Below are 16,171 nucleotides of genomic sequence, written 5' to 3'. Positions count from 1 at the left end.
TTCCATATTTTTCATCCATGCTCAATCACATGCCAACATACATATATGGGCTTATGTGAGTTTCTAAAGCTGAGAATTTATTATACCCATTTTTCTACATGTTACTTTCTTTCTTTTTCTTTTTTATTTTTTTTAATCATTTTTTTATTATATTATGTTCGTCACCATACAGTACATCCCCGGTTTCCGATATAAAGTTCGATGATTCATTAGTTGCATATAACGCCCAGTGTACCATGCAATACGTGCCTTCCTTACTATGTTACTTTCTTTATTCAAAGAGTACATCGTAGAAATACCTTCAAATCATGGCATGGCTCGTTCTTTTCAGTGGCTGCCTGGTGTGGATATACCATGATGTATTCAACCATTCCCCACTGTGGGCATTCACTCGGTAACTAGCGTGCCCCTGCGAACAATGCTGCAGCAAACGGCCTTGAACGAGAGGCGTTCTTTCTACGGGATTGATTCCCGGGAATGGATAGCTGTGTTGATGCATTAATAGGCATCACTAGATTCCTTCTCAAAGATGTTGCAGTGTTTCACGTGTCTGCCCATATCCCTGCTAGGAATAGGTATGGTCCCTGTTTAGAACTTCTGTCCATCTGATAGGAGTAAAATACTATCTCAATGTTCATTAAATTTGCATTTCCCTGACCTTGAGACTAGCTGGAGCCCCTTGCTCTAGGATGCAGTAACAGCTTATAATCCTCTTTCGTAAGACTTAAATTACTTGTTTTGTTCTTCCTCAGCGGAAGGAAACCTCTGGGAGCCAGTGACTATGTCTGTGTTGCTTTAGCACAGTATCCCCACTGCCTGCCACAGTGATCTCTAGTGATCCTTACCATCTATTTGTTAATGGTTGGATACATCAACCACTGAATCTATGAATGCCATGTGGCATTTGAATCTTTCAGTTCCAGTTTATTAAGTTTGACCTTGGTCTAAATAGAAAATAATTAGGCAAGTTTAAGGGAAGTTAAAATACAGATGTTAAATCAACCCTCTAGGCAAGTTTCTCAAATTTTAGTGCATTAGAATCACCTGTCGGGCTTGTTAAAACATGGATCAGTGGGCCTTATCCCCAGAGTATCTCATTCAGTAATTAATAATAATAATTAATATTATATATATATGTATATACATATATAATGTCCCTATTGTTTAGGAAAAAGGTAGTCTACTCTACATACTTGTCTCTGCCTTGCTTTTATCACGTAATGATATGCCCTCAAAATCACCTTCTAGTAGTACACATTTTCTCATTCAGTAGGTCTGGGGTGGGGCCTGAGAATTTGCATTGCTAACGAATTCCCAGGTGATGCTGCCCGCTGCTGATTTAGGGGTCATATTTTGTGAACCACTGCTGTAGAGAAATAGGCTAGGAATTTGGGCAGTTGTTCTTAGAAAAAGCCACATGAAAAGATCATTTAGGGGCGCCTGGGTGGCTCAGTCTGCTAAGCATCTGCCTTTGGCTCCGGTCATGATCTCAGGGTCCTGGGATCAAGTCCTGCATCGGGTTCCTTCCTCAGCAGGGAGTCTGCTTCTCCCTCCCTCTCTGCTGCCGCTCCCCCTCCTTGTGCTCTCTCTCTCCTCTCAAATAAATAAGACTAATAAAAAGGAAAAAAAAAGGAAAAGATAATCTACCTTACTCATAAGAACAACAGTGTAAAGTGAAACAGCAGTGGGCTATAATATCTCAGCTAGCAGATTGGTGAGAATTCCAAAAGGTTGGAAACATCTGCTGTTGGGAAGCTGCAGGGAAGGAGGTGCTCTCATACGTTACCGGTGGGATATAACCTAGGACGCATCTTGTGCCGGGGAATTTGGCATTATCTAATAAAATCACATGAGCTTCTTTGACCTAGCAGTCCCACCTCTAGGAATTTTTTCCAAAGGTAGACTAGCAAAAATAAAGGGCACAAAAAGTGCCCAGATTGTGATCTCTAAATACATTTCCCATTAGAGGAAGATAGGGATCCTTGAAGAAATGGCTGGTTCCAGGTCCAGGGCAGGAGCTATAGGTCCCAGAGCATCTTGCCTTGCCAGAAAGCCAAGAAGAATCCAAAGACTACTAGAGTTATATCAAAATGACTCAAGTGTCAAACTGAATAAGCTCCTACGGATTAAAAAAAAGTTTGAATATCAATAAGATTCATAACAGCTACAGTGGATTCATATTCACCAAAATATATGTATATCCACGAGGGCGTAATGATACAAAAGATAAGCAGAAACTAGCCACTTTGGAGGATGCTAGGAAACCACCTGTTATTTTGAAAGCTGGTAAATAAGGAAAATAATAAAACATTTCAGCTTCTGTTCAGTCTGTACCTCAAGACAACCAAATACTTGATGAAGGGAAGTTTCTTTTATAAAAGTATTCTAGTTAACAAGACAGGATAGCATATCTTTTCACAGCTTCTAGTGGATCAGTGGGGAAGGCAATGAAAGATACAATTGGAAGATACAACTGGGAGTTATAAACTGTGCTGATGAAAATATATACATTATCTGTGAATCGGTTGTGGGGGCAAAATGAATCTGAACTAGCGTCTAGATCTAACTACTAATTTACTGGAAATACGAGGACAGAGAAGCATATTAAACAGCACCACGGAAATAGAATTAACAGACCCCAACAGTGGGAAACGCAATATGACAAACCCATTTACACAACAAAAAAAATTGTAAAAAAAGAGAGGCAAAAAACGATTTGGGGGGTAAAAAGAAGTGGAGGGGGAATGCAAAGTATGGATCTTACTTTGGATCCCAATTCAAATAAACACACCCCCCAAATTTTTTTCAAATATAATTGAGGAAATGTGAATGTATTGCTAATATTTTAAATATGATGTAGTAATTGTGGTTATGTTTTTAAGAAGTCATATTTTAGACATTCACACATTTGCTTCAAACTAACTCAGGATGATGGCAGGTGGAGTCAGTGTGTTTACAGAAGATGAAACAGCATTGACCAGATATTGCTCATTGTTGAAGCTGATTAATAGAACACATTAAACTAACTAGTCTCTTGACTTTAGTGTATATTGAAAGTATTATGCAATAACGTGGCAAAATGTGTTGAAAGAGTGGTTGTTTCAGTTGAAGTACAGTTAAATGGGAATCAGTTACATCAGGTGTGGAGGAGAGATGGAAAGGTAGCAACAGTATTTAGGCCCATAGAATTTCATTATTTTTTCAAATATTTCAGCTATATAAGAGATTTTTGAAAGCCATGTGATCTTGATAACAGGAATTCTCTTCCACTTTGTATTACTTTATAAAAACACCTTAATGTACTGAATTTAATTTTATCCTCACAAAAACTCTGAGAGGTAGGGAGAAAAAACATTATTTTACAAATTACAGATTGGCAAACCAAGACTCGGGATGTGAAACAATAAATTGTTAAAAGATAAATTCTGTCATTGAATTTTAGCTCTGCATTTATTCCATTAGTTTGAATTTCTAAGTTAAATAAAACCCAGTTTCAAAAGCAAAATCAGCTTTCACATTGCCTTGTGTCATCAAGCTACTTAAAAAGCAGAAGGTAGGCATGCAGATTACAATTAAATCCCAAATAATAGGATTTCTTGGGACTCTAAGGTGTGTGGGTATCTTAATTACTGAGATAATGTCAACCCTTGTTTTAAGCCATGTTATTGGAAACATTTCTAAACTGCAATGTTTTGCTTCTTTCCCTTGGTGAGTCCAGGCTAATGATGGCAGAGCTCTTGTATCTTTGGGTCATCTGCTTAATTACTGTCATCCACAATTGTAGATTCAACACATACCCATAGTAGAACATACCCGGGGAGTACTTGGGCTGTTGCCTTTCACCTAGATTTCTGATGTGAGTGACTTTTTTCTGGTTCATTCATTCAGGAAACATCAAAGTGCTTATTTTAAGCCATAAGGTGACTTGGATTCAAGGATAATTAAAACAGTTCTACTTTTTAAGAAGCTCGCAATAAGGTTAACAGTTATGAACTATTAGAGTGAGAGCAAGAGATCTATAATCTTATCAGTGGGATTCCAGTTAATTCTAGCGGACCTAGAATTCATAGTAAAGTGGATTAAGAACCATTGCCTGAGAAAGTTTAAATTAAATATAATAGGTTTTCATTATTTATTCATGTAATCACTTTCCCTTTATTTCTTTAATCATTTTCTAATTTATTTATTTAGTTGCTTTCTGACTTCAGAAAAGATCCAAAGTAGCATTCAGTAAAGGGCACAGAGTAACACAGATTCAAGGATAAAACTTCAAGGAATACAAAAAGAAAATCCTGATAAAACTAGGCACAGGGTTTCCTGGCTACAAGAGCAAAAGAAGGAACACAGGGAAAAAAAGAAAAGAGTATGTCACTTCTTCAGAAGAGAGAAGCTCATTTCCTAGCACAAATTTTTAAGATTTTAAGATTTAATTCTGTGAATTTAAAAAATATATATATTGAACAACATAGTGGACAACAATTTTGTCTTAAACATATCTATTCTGATAATAAAATAATTAGAAAATAGTTCAAGATTTTGGAATAGGGAAAGCCTTTCTATACATGATATGAAACCTGGAGAGATGCATAGGTGGCTTGGTCAGTTAAGTGTCTGCCTTCAGCTCAGGTCACGATCCCAGGGTCCAGGGATCGAGTCTCGCATCTGAAAATGCTGCAGCAAAGTGTCATATGAAAGCAAATAGGAAAAATACAGCTTAATTGGAAAAACAGTTAGAAGATATGAATGGGTAATTCATACAGTAGAAGTACAGAATAATAATCAATGGCCATAAACATATGAAAAGATGTTCAAAAGCACTAGTAACTAAATACATTTAATGTTTTTTTTTAATGAGATACCATCTTTTTCATTTGGATTAGAAGAAATTAAAAAGGTTCATTATAGCCAGCATTAGTAAGAATATGGGAAATAAACACTATAGTAGCATTAATGGGAATATAAATTTGAGTAAGCTTTTAGAGGGTAGTTTGTCATCGATGAAAATTTAAGTGTATATAATGTGCAATCCATTTTTTTTACTTCTGGGAATCTCTCACATGAAAATTCTTTGTCAGGCAGCAATGATGTAAGTAGAGGTACTTTTTTTACAACATGACTTTAATACTAAAAAATTGGAAACAATCTAAATATTCGTCAGTATGGAAATATTTAAATAAGCTATGATACATCTATTCACTAGATTGTTATGTAGTCTTTCAAAAGAATGAGACAGCTGTTTATGAGTTATATGGAAGGATGTCCATAATACATTGTTAAAGGAAAAAAGCTGCAGAAAATCCCATTTTTGCCAAACCTGAAATAAAAATAAATCTTTTTTATCTAAGCCTTTTTCTATATTTACAGAAAAGGTGTAGAAAGTATCATTTAAGTAGTTAACAGCTATTAGCAGTGTGGTGTCCAACTAAAGGAGAAGTTGTGATGAGAAGAAAATATTCATTTTTCAGTTTTATCTTCTTTCTGTAGTGTTAGAACTTTTCCATACATATTTTAATTTGGCACTGAAATATATTAAAATAATGCAGTAAAAATAGGATAATAATTTGTTCTGAGGAGAAAGCATGAAGAATACAGAAAAAATAAATAAAATATTTCACAACTTCACTGTCCATGAATAGCCACTAATATATATCAGCATAGTTCCTTCCAGTCTTTTTTCTGTACAGGTAGGGAACTTTTTTCATACTTTAGTTGAAGATTTATATATAGTTCTGCATCTTGCTTTTTCAGGTAATGTTATATCCCACGCATTTTCCAATGTCATGATAGATATATGAAATGTTGCTTTTAATGATATTACAAAATCTTTAATTGCTTTACCCTAATTTGTAGAACTGTTTATCTCCTGTTCATTTGTTTTCAGTGTTTCAATATCATGAAACAATTAATTGCAGTAATCTTATTTTGCAAAAACATATTTTGTTGGGGTTGTCAAGACCTCCCCCCCCGCCCCCGAAGCTTGATGATTTTCCTAGAAGTACTCACCGGACTCAGAGGTTGCTTTGTTCATTGGTACAATTTATAGCAGTGAAAGGATCCAGAGTAAAAACAAAACAAAACAAACAAAAAACCAAAGGGAGAATGCTTGTGGGGCAAAGTCCAGAGGAAACCAGGCGCACGCTTCCCAGAATCCCTTCAGTGGAATGTCACAGATGTATTTAATTCCTTCCGCAACGATGTGTAATGGCATATCACCTGAGCCTGATTGTCCAGGGCTTTTATTATGGATCAGTCACGGAGATGTACCACCTGCTGAATGTATAAACCATCTAGGCAAATTGGTAGAGTGTGACCCAGAGCTTCAGGCATGGAGAACACTCTATCAGTCAGAGCATTCCAAAAGCTCAGCTTCCAGGAGCTGACCAAGGGCGGGTCTATTAAAAGAGGCCCTTCTTGGAATGTGCAGGGTTTGAGCAGTCCAAGCCTGCTACATGAACCCATTCCCATGCATGCGTGTTCTTATGATATGAGTCCTAAAAGTGGAAATACTGAGTCACATTGGAATACGTCTTTACACATAGACATATTTTGACTTATAGCTACTTCTTATAGCCATAAATCAATTCAACCAATGATACAAAATGAAATAGGAGTTGTTTGAAGAGATTTTTTAAATTGAAACTAAAGTAATGTGTCTTTATGAAGTCTACCTCAATAAGCAAGAGTTCAGAAAAGCCATAGAAGTAAATGATTAGCATATGCATAGTCTGTCTTTCCAAAATAAGACTTGTCTCGGTATAATTTATGATGGCAAATAAGTTATATTAATTTGTTGTAAGTGCAGTATTCTGTTGCTAATTGGAAGGATCCAAAAGTGTTTCAGATACCAAGCATATAAATTACACAATTGTTTTTTAAAGTCTTTTTTTTTTTTTCTGTTCTTTTCTTCCTTTTTAAAGATATATTTATCGGGGCGCCTGGGTGGCACAGCGGTTAAGCGTCTGCCTTCGGCTCAGGGCGTGGTCCCAGCATTATGGGATCGAGCCCCACATCAGGCTCCTCTGCTATGAGCCTGCTTCTTCCTCTCCCACTTCTCCTGCTTGTGTTCCCTCTCTCGCTGGCTGTCTCTATCTCTGTCAAATAAATAAATAAAAAATCTTTAAAAACAAATAAATAAAGATATATTTATCAATCAACCTCTACATACCATGCAGAATGCTTAGAAATTTATATACTCTGTCTCATTTAATTCTAGAGGAGAATGAGGTTTGAAAAATTAAGTAACCACTTCCCACCCAGGGTCATGCAGCTTCTATGTAGTAGAGCGGGAATCAGGCTAGGTCTGTCTGACTTTGAAACCTGCATACTTAACCTCTGTGCAATGCTCCTTAAATATTCTTACCTCAATGGAGGCCAGTTAATTACATTTTATTGAAATAACTACCATGGAAAATTATGTCTTAGAGACCAAGTTCTTCTTTGTAGGACAATGCTAGTGACCTCCCATAGAGTTCCTCGGACTGCCTACAGTAATTCTGTGGCCTACCCATGCCCTTCTTTCCCCAGGTTTTCAGACACAGGCTGAGAGCTAGTGAACTGTACTAAACATGGTTGGAGGTCTCAAATATGATCTACTCCCATAGTATTGTCTTCCTGTTGAGTTAATAATGATCATTACCTCCTAGACATCAGTGCAATGACAACAGAAATTTGTAGGTTGAATGCTAATGATTAAAAAAAATATTGAACATCCTGGTGATGGGTGTGCAAAAGGAAGGTTCCCGAGAATTTTAGAAACTTAGCCTTGGTCTTTCAATAGTCCCTTTTCTCAAAATTTTCATGAAAAGTTTTTTTGTTGTTCATGTCAAATACAAAATCTCAAGAGTGCCTTGATACCTATAATTTTACATCAACAGCTTCACCCGTTGCCTCTTCAAACTGGTTTGCAATTGTTGTAGCAAATAGGAAAATGCTTTCAGTTGAAAATATTGATCTGAAGATAGATTACTTCTCTTGTCAATATGCCCTCTGATTCTGTGTTTTTGACATGATATATTACAGAAAATAAAATTACTTTATTCAGCCTCAGGTATGGAAGGATTTCCTATGGTTATATAGAAAATGAACAGTTGGTAGCTTTTGTCTGAGGGAAAAAAAAGTCTGGGAATACTGAGGCTGTTACTCTATGAGCTACAGAAAGTCCACTTGTATTAAAAAATTCCATTTTATGACTTTAAAAACCAATTGTTATTTCTGGGGCGCCTGGGTGGCACAGCGGTTAAGCGTCTGCTTTCGGCTCAGGGCGTGATCCCGGCATTATGGGATCGAGCCCCACATCAGGCTCCTCCGCTATGAGCCTGCTTCTTCCTCTCCCACTCCCCATGCTGTGTTCCCTCTCTCGCTGGCTGTCTCTGTCAAATAAATAAATAAAATCTTTTTAAAAAATAAATAAATAAATAAAAAATAAAAACCAATTGTTATTTCTGAATTAAATTCTACAAATTTAGGTATTTCTGAGCAGACTATCATTTAAAAATACAAGTATTTTGTCAACATTATTAAAGTGTGTTTACTGAGCCTTCGATGTGCATGAGGGCTCCCGTCACGTGGGCTCACACAAGCGCTTGTGCCATCCCTCTGGTCTGGCCAAACATCATATCTCCTTTCTGAGCACATCTTAAATGAAGAGGTTGAGGAAGAGCTTCCTGAAATAAGATATTCTGCTTTAGGAAAAAATAGGCCAGGCAAAAGGATTGCTTTAGCTGCTACTGGAATCTTGGTTCTAGATTATTTGAGGATTAGTATTACCATAGCCTGTGATCTATGCTCTTTTAACAGAAATAGCTCCAAGAGCATGTTATTTTTCTGATAATGAAAGAGTCATGGCATCTCACAATGTGGAAGCTCACTGTTGACTCAGGAGTGTTCGGGAACCTCCCAGGAGTGGCCCCTGAAGGAGGCAAGTTCAAAGCAATTAGGCTGTGCTGGGCTCTTCAGTATAGACAGTGTTATTGCTCTGTGTTGACTGTGTTCTCCCTGAGGCTGAGTCTCAGTTGCAAACACAGCTTCAACTTATTTGTCATTGTGAAGCCAACAGGGGAGCCAGCAATAGGTTGGGGATAGAGGAGTGTATTGCAGAGTAGAAGTGGTTAGAAAGAATCTTTGTTGGAGAAAAATAAAAGCAATAAATTTGAGACCATTCCTTTGCATGAGGTCATGGAGACAGAAAAATATCTTGGGGATGATGTATGGAATGTCTGGAAAGAGGAGCTGTCCACTTCATCATTGCGGGGTGTCCTAGACGGCCTGTTTGCTGTTCTTTCTGGCCGGCAGTGGGGAGGTTCCTAGCCCCTCACAGCAGGCCAGGAAGTGCTGTGAATCACGAGCTGTGACACTGGAGTCAACTCATAGTCATCTGAGGGAGTGAGGACAGGGGAAGTTTGGTTGTGTGAGCATCTGCTCTTTCAACAAATATTTCCTGAGTCCCTTCTTTGAGTTGAGTGCGTGCTGGATACTTGGGGAAATCATGATGTATGAGACAGTCTTTGTCCTTATGGATCCGAGGGTATAACAGGAGAGAAAAACATAGAACCTGTGATTAATGTTGAATTATTTAATTATAGTTAGCTAAGTGCTGTGAAAGGGAAATGAGTGTACACTGAAGGCATATTATGTAGACATAACATAGTGTGCAGCAAACACGCAGACATAGAACTAAAGGATCAGTCAAAGGTGCCAGACATCAGGGGTGGAGAATTGCATTCAATGCAGGTGAACCACAGCAGTTTCCTCTTGGTAAGTGTTAGAGGTTCCCAAGGCTCCCTGCCCTTAAAATCTTGGACTAGGGCTGCTAACAACTAGATCTGAAATTGAAAAGATATACACTCCTCTTTCCCCTCCCACGCCTTTTATGGAGGAACTTGCTAGCTGCGAAATAGTCAAAAGACCGCACGAGAAAGACGTGGCACAGAAAATTGGCGGCTGCTTCATCAGTCTCTGATTTTATTGCTGAGGCCACCTTGGTTTCAATCATGACACAAAAATTGTCCTGTAAGCAGTTCATTGGGAGAGTTTCATTTTTGTTTGTTTTTAGGGCTCTTGAGTTTAAAACTCTTAATAACCTCATCTGCTGTTGCCAATTTAGTGGTCTAGAGTGCCATTTAACAATGGTAATTAATTAAATGCCATGGAATGATCCAAGTAAGGGGAAAGAGACATTTGTCTTCCTCTGCTACGTCTCTCAAATTCTTTCATTAAAATAACAAGACTATTGTAGGTGATTTGGGAAGCATTATGGGACAGCCCGAGTCCCAGAGGAGAATGTATAAAATGCCATGACTCACCTTGCTATTAAGCCACACGCAGGCTAGTGTGAAACCTTTTGTTTTGTGGTAGATCCTCAAAAGTAGGGCACAAAACCCAACTTTCATTTAAGAGTATATACACGTATCTCAAAGGTTACGCACCTGGTATCTTGCCCACTCCGCCTGTCAGCCTCGAAGAGCTATGGGAGCTGGTCCAGCAGTAATTAATGCAAATGGTCCTTTAGAGCTGTGTTTTCCATTGTGATTTCTGACATTTATGTGTTTCACAACTCTGCCTACTGTGCTATAAATGCACTGTTATGCAAATTGCTACCATGATGTTGTGCAATGTCTTAGCATGATCAACATGGAACTTTTAATTACATGTCAGTGTTTAAAACTTTTCATTTCTTTCCAGATTTGTATATTCTACTGGCTAACTTACATTGATGAAATGCCTCATACTAATTACGATCTTCATGGGGAGTAGAAAAAAATGCAAATATAAGAAAGAGACAAATGCCGGTCATCCATTTTCTAAGATAACTGAAGAAAAATAGCACACTTCTTGGACATTACAAAGTCTTCGAATCTTTCATTTTTAAACCATTAATCAGCATAGTTGATTTGAGAACTACTTTGGGCCCCACACTGTATTAGTCAATAATCACCCAACCAGCCTAGCCCACAGGCATCTAAATCCCTCCCTCCCACCTCCCCCACTGCTGGCAGCAGGCTTTCACCTTTCTAAAGGCAAATCTAGTCCCATTACTCCTCTGCTTAGGACCTTGGGTGGCTCCCCTTTACCTACAGGCACAGATCCAGACTCCACGTGTAACCGAACTAACGTGACTTTGCTCTTTGGTGAGTTATACAAAGTGGACTTTATTTGCAGCAAATAAGGAGATTGAGGGAGTAACTTAAAAAGCCGTGACTCTCCAAGTGGGGCAAGTAGGTTTCTTTTGTTTAGGTTTACGATAAATACTTAGAAAGGGGAGTTTAGTCCTTGCGTGTAGAGGTGGCCATAAGGTCTAGCATGCATACTTAGGAAACATGCCTATACACGCATCATGTTTTGTATAGGCTTTGTGCCCTTCCTTGGGTGGAGATTTTAATATTATAATGAGGTAGAGGTAACTGTCGGACACCCTACGTTCCATCTGGCCCCCAGTGGTCGAGGCCACGCGTCTAGGCCAGCCAGAGTTCTTCCCATTGCTTGCCACTAAAACATAGGGTTAATGTTCCTGTGAAGAAGAAGGTGGGGAGGTCCACGGAGGTCTTGCTAGTGACAGTTTTAACCTCGTTAGCTCTGTGGGGTATGGTTTTACCCGGCCTGGCACAGGCCCTTTCTGAGCTGTGCCTGCCTAACCCTTCAGCCTTCTTTCTTCCACGCCACCACATTGCACCTCTGGTTTTCTGAATAAGCCAAGACACTTTATGTCCCTGTGCCTTTCCTCATTCAAACTGTTCCCTCAGTGATGCCTTTCTCCTTGCCCTGCCCCTCCCAGTCACTTGCCAGACATCTGATTCTCATTCAAGAGGATCACATATTGATTTCTTAGCTATGATGAGTCCTTCACTAGCCTAGGTCTTGACCATCTTGATGACCACCACCGTCATCATGAGCGGGAGCTCTACAACTTATTGCCTAGTATTATGTGCTAGACTCCACCCTAAGTGCTTTAAACTCATGCTCTTCCTAAACACCAGAGCAACACTCTGGAGTACCTTTCCTCATTTCTAAAGATGATGGAATGTGACTTTCCGCATGTCAGAGTTACTATGTAGCCAACTTAAGATTTTAGTTGAGGTCTTCCTCCAAAGCCTCTTCTTTTTCTAATCCCCTACATTCATTTATCTATTGGAAGATTGGCTGATTAAATATGACCTTGATTAGGATGTAGGACATTAGAATATGTAATATCATGAGACGATCAAGTAGAATTCCTCTTATAAAGGGAGCCATATTTGTTGTGGAAGGGTTTGGAGGAAAGATGAGACCCCCAAGGAGCCTGAATGTGGTTAGAACTGTTCTTGTGTCGGATAAGGAAAAGCAATTTGCCTGAAACCATGTGTCGTTTCATTTATTTATGGCTTCCCTGAGGTTTCCTCAGCCCCATTTTGAACATGAGAAGCCAGTATATGGCCACCAGAGACAGGACCCTGAAATACAGGGTCCTCTGGCTCAGGAGAAGCTCTGACTCTTGAACAGTCTACATGGCAGGGGAGAGCTGGGGAACGGATAAAAGCGGAATGCCTGATTATTCAGTATATGCACCTTAAACCAACGTGACAGTGTCATGCTGTGGATCTAAGCTGGGACAATGGGTTAAATATTATACAGGCCAAATCGAGGTGTGGCTTATTGATGAGCAATTATAATACTCGTCAGCACTTACTGAGTACTTTCTGTATACTTAGCCATACTCGTCATCTCATTTTGTTCTCGCTTATAAACTATGATACACAGGTACTATTCTTAACCCTATTTTCTAGATTAGGAAGCTGGATTAGAGAAATCAAGGAATTTGCCCAAAGTAACAAAACCAGATGTCAGGGTTGATTTCAAGCCTGGGCAACAGACTGCAAGGCTCCCACTTGCACCCAGGGCCCATTTTGTAGCCCTGGCACTGGGTAATTCTGACAGTGATGGGCCTCCTCTCGTGGCAGCCGTGACCAGCACCACCGAGCAGAGGCCCAGCCTGCGCTGGCTGCCAGCATGCAGCACTTTTGTGCCATGACCTGGGGAAAAATGACACGTTCTAGGACCTTTATTTAAAAATCAAAAAATTGTATTCTTTTTTTTTAATTGGCTATACCTCTCTAGATTTTAAAAAAACAAAAGCCACCTTGAACATATTTCTTTCTCTCTTTGTTCTAGTGAGTGGAACAACTTTATTAATAAGTTACAGTGAATTTCTCTCACGTAGAATGTGGATGGCAGAGGAACTAGGGAGTGAGCTTTGAAGTTACACACAGATTCTGGTTGTGGTCACACCTCTAATGGCTGTGTGACCGTGATTTTATTTCTGAACCTTTCTGACCTCGGATACCTCATTGGAAAAAGGAGAATAATAGCAACTTCATTCACTAATGATTTCATACACCAGTACAGTGCTTATAATCTGTAGGTTCTAGACAAGTATCTCTAAGAATTATGTATTAACTTGTTATCACTGCTAATAAGTACTGTTTTCGGCATGCTTAATAAGTGCTTGGCATTATGTTAAGCATTTTTAATGCACTATACCATTGTATTCTTCCCTAGTGTTGGAGCTTACAGTTATTATTGCCCATTTTATACCTGAGGAAACAAAGCTCAGAGAGTTTAAGAAACCTGCCTGAGGGGGCGCCTGGGTGGCACAGCGGTTAAGTGTCTGCCTTCGGCTCAGGGCGTGATCCCGGCATTATGGGATCGAGCCCCACATCGGGCTCTTCCGCTATGAGCCTGCTTCTTCCTCTCCCACTCCCCCTGCTTGTGTTCCCTCTCTCGCTGGCTGTCTCTATCTCTGTCGAATGAATAAATAAAATCTTAAAAAAAAAAAAGAAAGAAACCTGCCTGAGGTCACGCAACTAAGCAAACATAGAGCTGAGTGTCTGGGCCCTAAGCAGATATGCTAATATATGCTAAACAACCTCTTCCCCATGATGTCTTTTTCCTACTTCCTACTCCAACTTCAAAATAACTGGTATTTTTAACCACAGCTCCTAGTTTATAACGTCTACTCTCTCAATTTTGAGTTAAACTACCAAATTAGCAGTCAGTTTCCATTTGAAAAATATTGTAGATGAATATTCTCATGAAAGATGATCATAACATATTAAGTTCTTTAAAAGGTAACTCCCACAAGTCAGTGCAAAACAAAGCCGGCAAAAAAGGAACAGAAGACTGGGCCAACATTCCACAAAAGAAAAATGTAAATGTTCCATTTATATATGAAGAGGGCGTTGAACTGCACTGGTAACCAGGAGAATGCAGTTCAAATCACAGTGGGATGTACACACATCAGAACGGGACCTCTTAGAATCTGACCTTCCCTATGGTGAAGATATAGTACATGACAGACTCCCATATAGTCCGGCCAGGAAACAGGAAAAGGGATGTAGCCCCTTTGGAAAACCGTGTGGCATTGTCTTATAATGTTTGCACCTGCCTTACGTTAAGAATTCTGCATGTACATATATGAGAGATGCACACAGGCGTCTCAGGAGACACATACAAGCCAAAGGAGCATTGCTTATAACTGCTAAAAACTAGAAGTGGTAGTACCTCAAACTTCTTTCAGAACAAACAACTAACTACGCTGTGATACGTAAACACCACGGATCACTATTTTGCAGGGACCACGGACGAGGGCAGCATGAATGTTACAACCTGTAGTACAAATTTCAAGACAGCAAAATATTCACACTATCGTCTCACTGATACAAAGTTTAAGACTTAGCAGACTTAAGGATATTGCTTAAGGATGCACGTGGAGTAGCAAAGGAAAGGAAGGAATCGTGACCAAAAACAGCATGACAGTGGCTTCCTCGAGTGAGAAGGAAGAAGCTTGAGACATGAGGAGCTTTGAGTGCCAGTAATGTCCGAATGTTCCAGTTCTTGACCTGTGTAACAGCTTCATGAGTGTTTGCTTTTAATTGCTTGTTAAACTATACAACTTTGCTTGTTAAACCATACAACTAAGTTTTAAGTATTATATTTCACAATAAAAAGTGTTTAAAACTGTATTATAATATTAAGAAAAAAATATATATATATACACATATAATGTGGTCTAAAATAATGCATTTCAATGAGATCTCAGAGGTTATTGCTAGGTGAGGAAATGGCAGAAATGAAGAAAAAGGGTATTTTCTCATTTTTCTACAATGAACATGTAACATTTTATAAAAATGGAAATAACGTATTCACAAGTGATGACTGAGTCTTGATCTGTCACCTTAGCCAGAAAACTTAAACTCCATGCAGTAGCAGCCAGTAACAGTTCAACTTCCTGTTTACTTTGTTTTTTTTCACTGGCCATCATTCCATTCATTGGCCGTTCAACCTCATTTATAATTTCGCATTTGTAAAAAAGAAAACGAAGTATATATGTAGCACATTAAGTATTTAACTGAACAGTGGTATTTTTTAGCCTTCCATTGGATTTTCAGGGGAATTCAGAAATGCTGGAGGGAAACAGTGAGAATATTCATCTTGCTAGTAAAGTGGGAGTTGCTGGAAGGGCCAGAGACAAGGTAGGCTAGACCCAAGAAGCAAACCTTTCAGTCTCATCCTCCACCCTACTGGCCCTGAGTGGGCTTGGCCCTATGCCCCTTGTATCTTTGCACGTGATTCCTCCACCTGATTGTACTCTTTCCTTCCTGGCATTCTTCTGCATACTTCACATCTCAGCTCAAGAGTAACCTTCTTCAGGGAAGCCCTACCTGACTTCTCCTGGGAGCTCCCAGAGAGAAATCTTTACTCAGGCCTCCAGGCTGGCACTTGCTACGTTATCTTGTTAGTACTTATTTACATGTCCCACTAATCGGTGACTTTCAGGGGAAGGATTTTGTCTTTTTACCTTGAAATCTGCAACAGCTAATACCATATTAAGTGCAATGGAGCCACTCAATAAATACATGATGAATGAATGAATAAAGGAATGTGAAGGACCTTTAAAGGAATGAATAGTTCAGAAAATAAGAAAGGACTGATGCAGCCTATGGAATAAAAAAGCAGAATACTATCATGAGGGTACTAACTAGATGATGCTAGGGATTTTTATTTATATGCGGAAAATGTTAGCTCTGAAAAGCACAATTTTATTGCACTTTAAAATTAATGTGAAAGTAAATCATGAGGTTGCATGAGACAAATAATCCAGACCATTTCTTTCATTTGGGCTTACCTCACTAAAACTGCC

General features: G+C 39.0%; 1 protein-coding gene across 2 annotated transcripts in view; it reads left to right on the top strand.

The window, feature by feature from the left end:
• The window catches only part of MTUS2 (microtubule associated scaffold protein 2), a 553,081-nt gene that overhangs the window by 377,378 nt on the left and 159,532 nt on the right, over positions 1-16,171 (top strand). The window lies entirely within an intron of this gene.

This window comes from Ursus arctos, unplaced genomic scaffold (genome assembly GCF_023065955.2).
Source record: "Ursus arctos isolate Adak ecotype North America unplaced genomic scaffold, UrsArc2.0 scaffold_10, whole genome shotgun sequence".
Taxonomy (NCBI): Eukaryota; Metazoa; Chordata; class Mammalia; order Carnivora; family Ursidae; genus Ursus; species Ursus arctos.
This window is presented reverse-complemented; position numbering and strand designations above follow the sequence as displayed.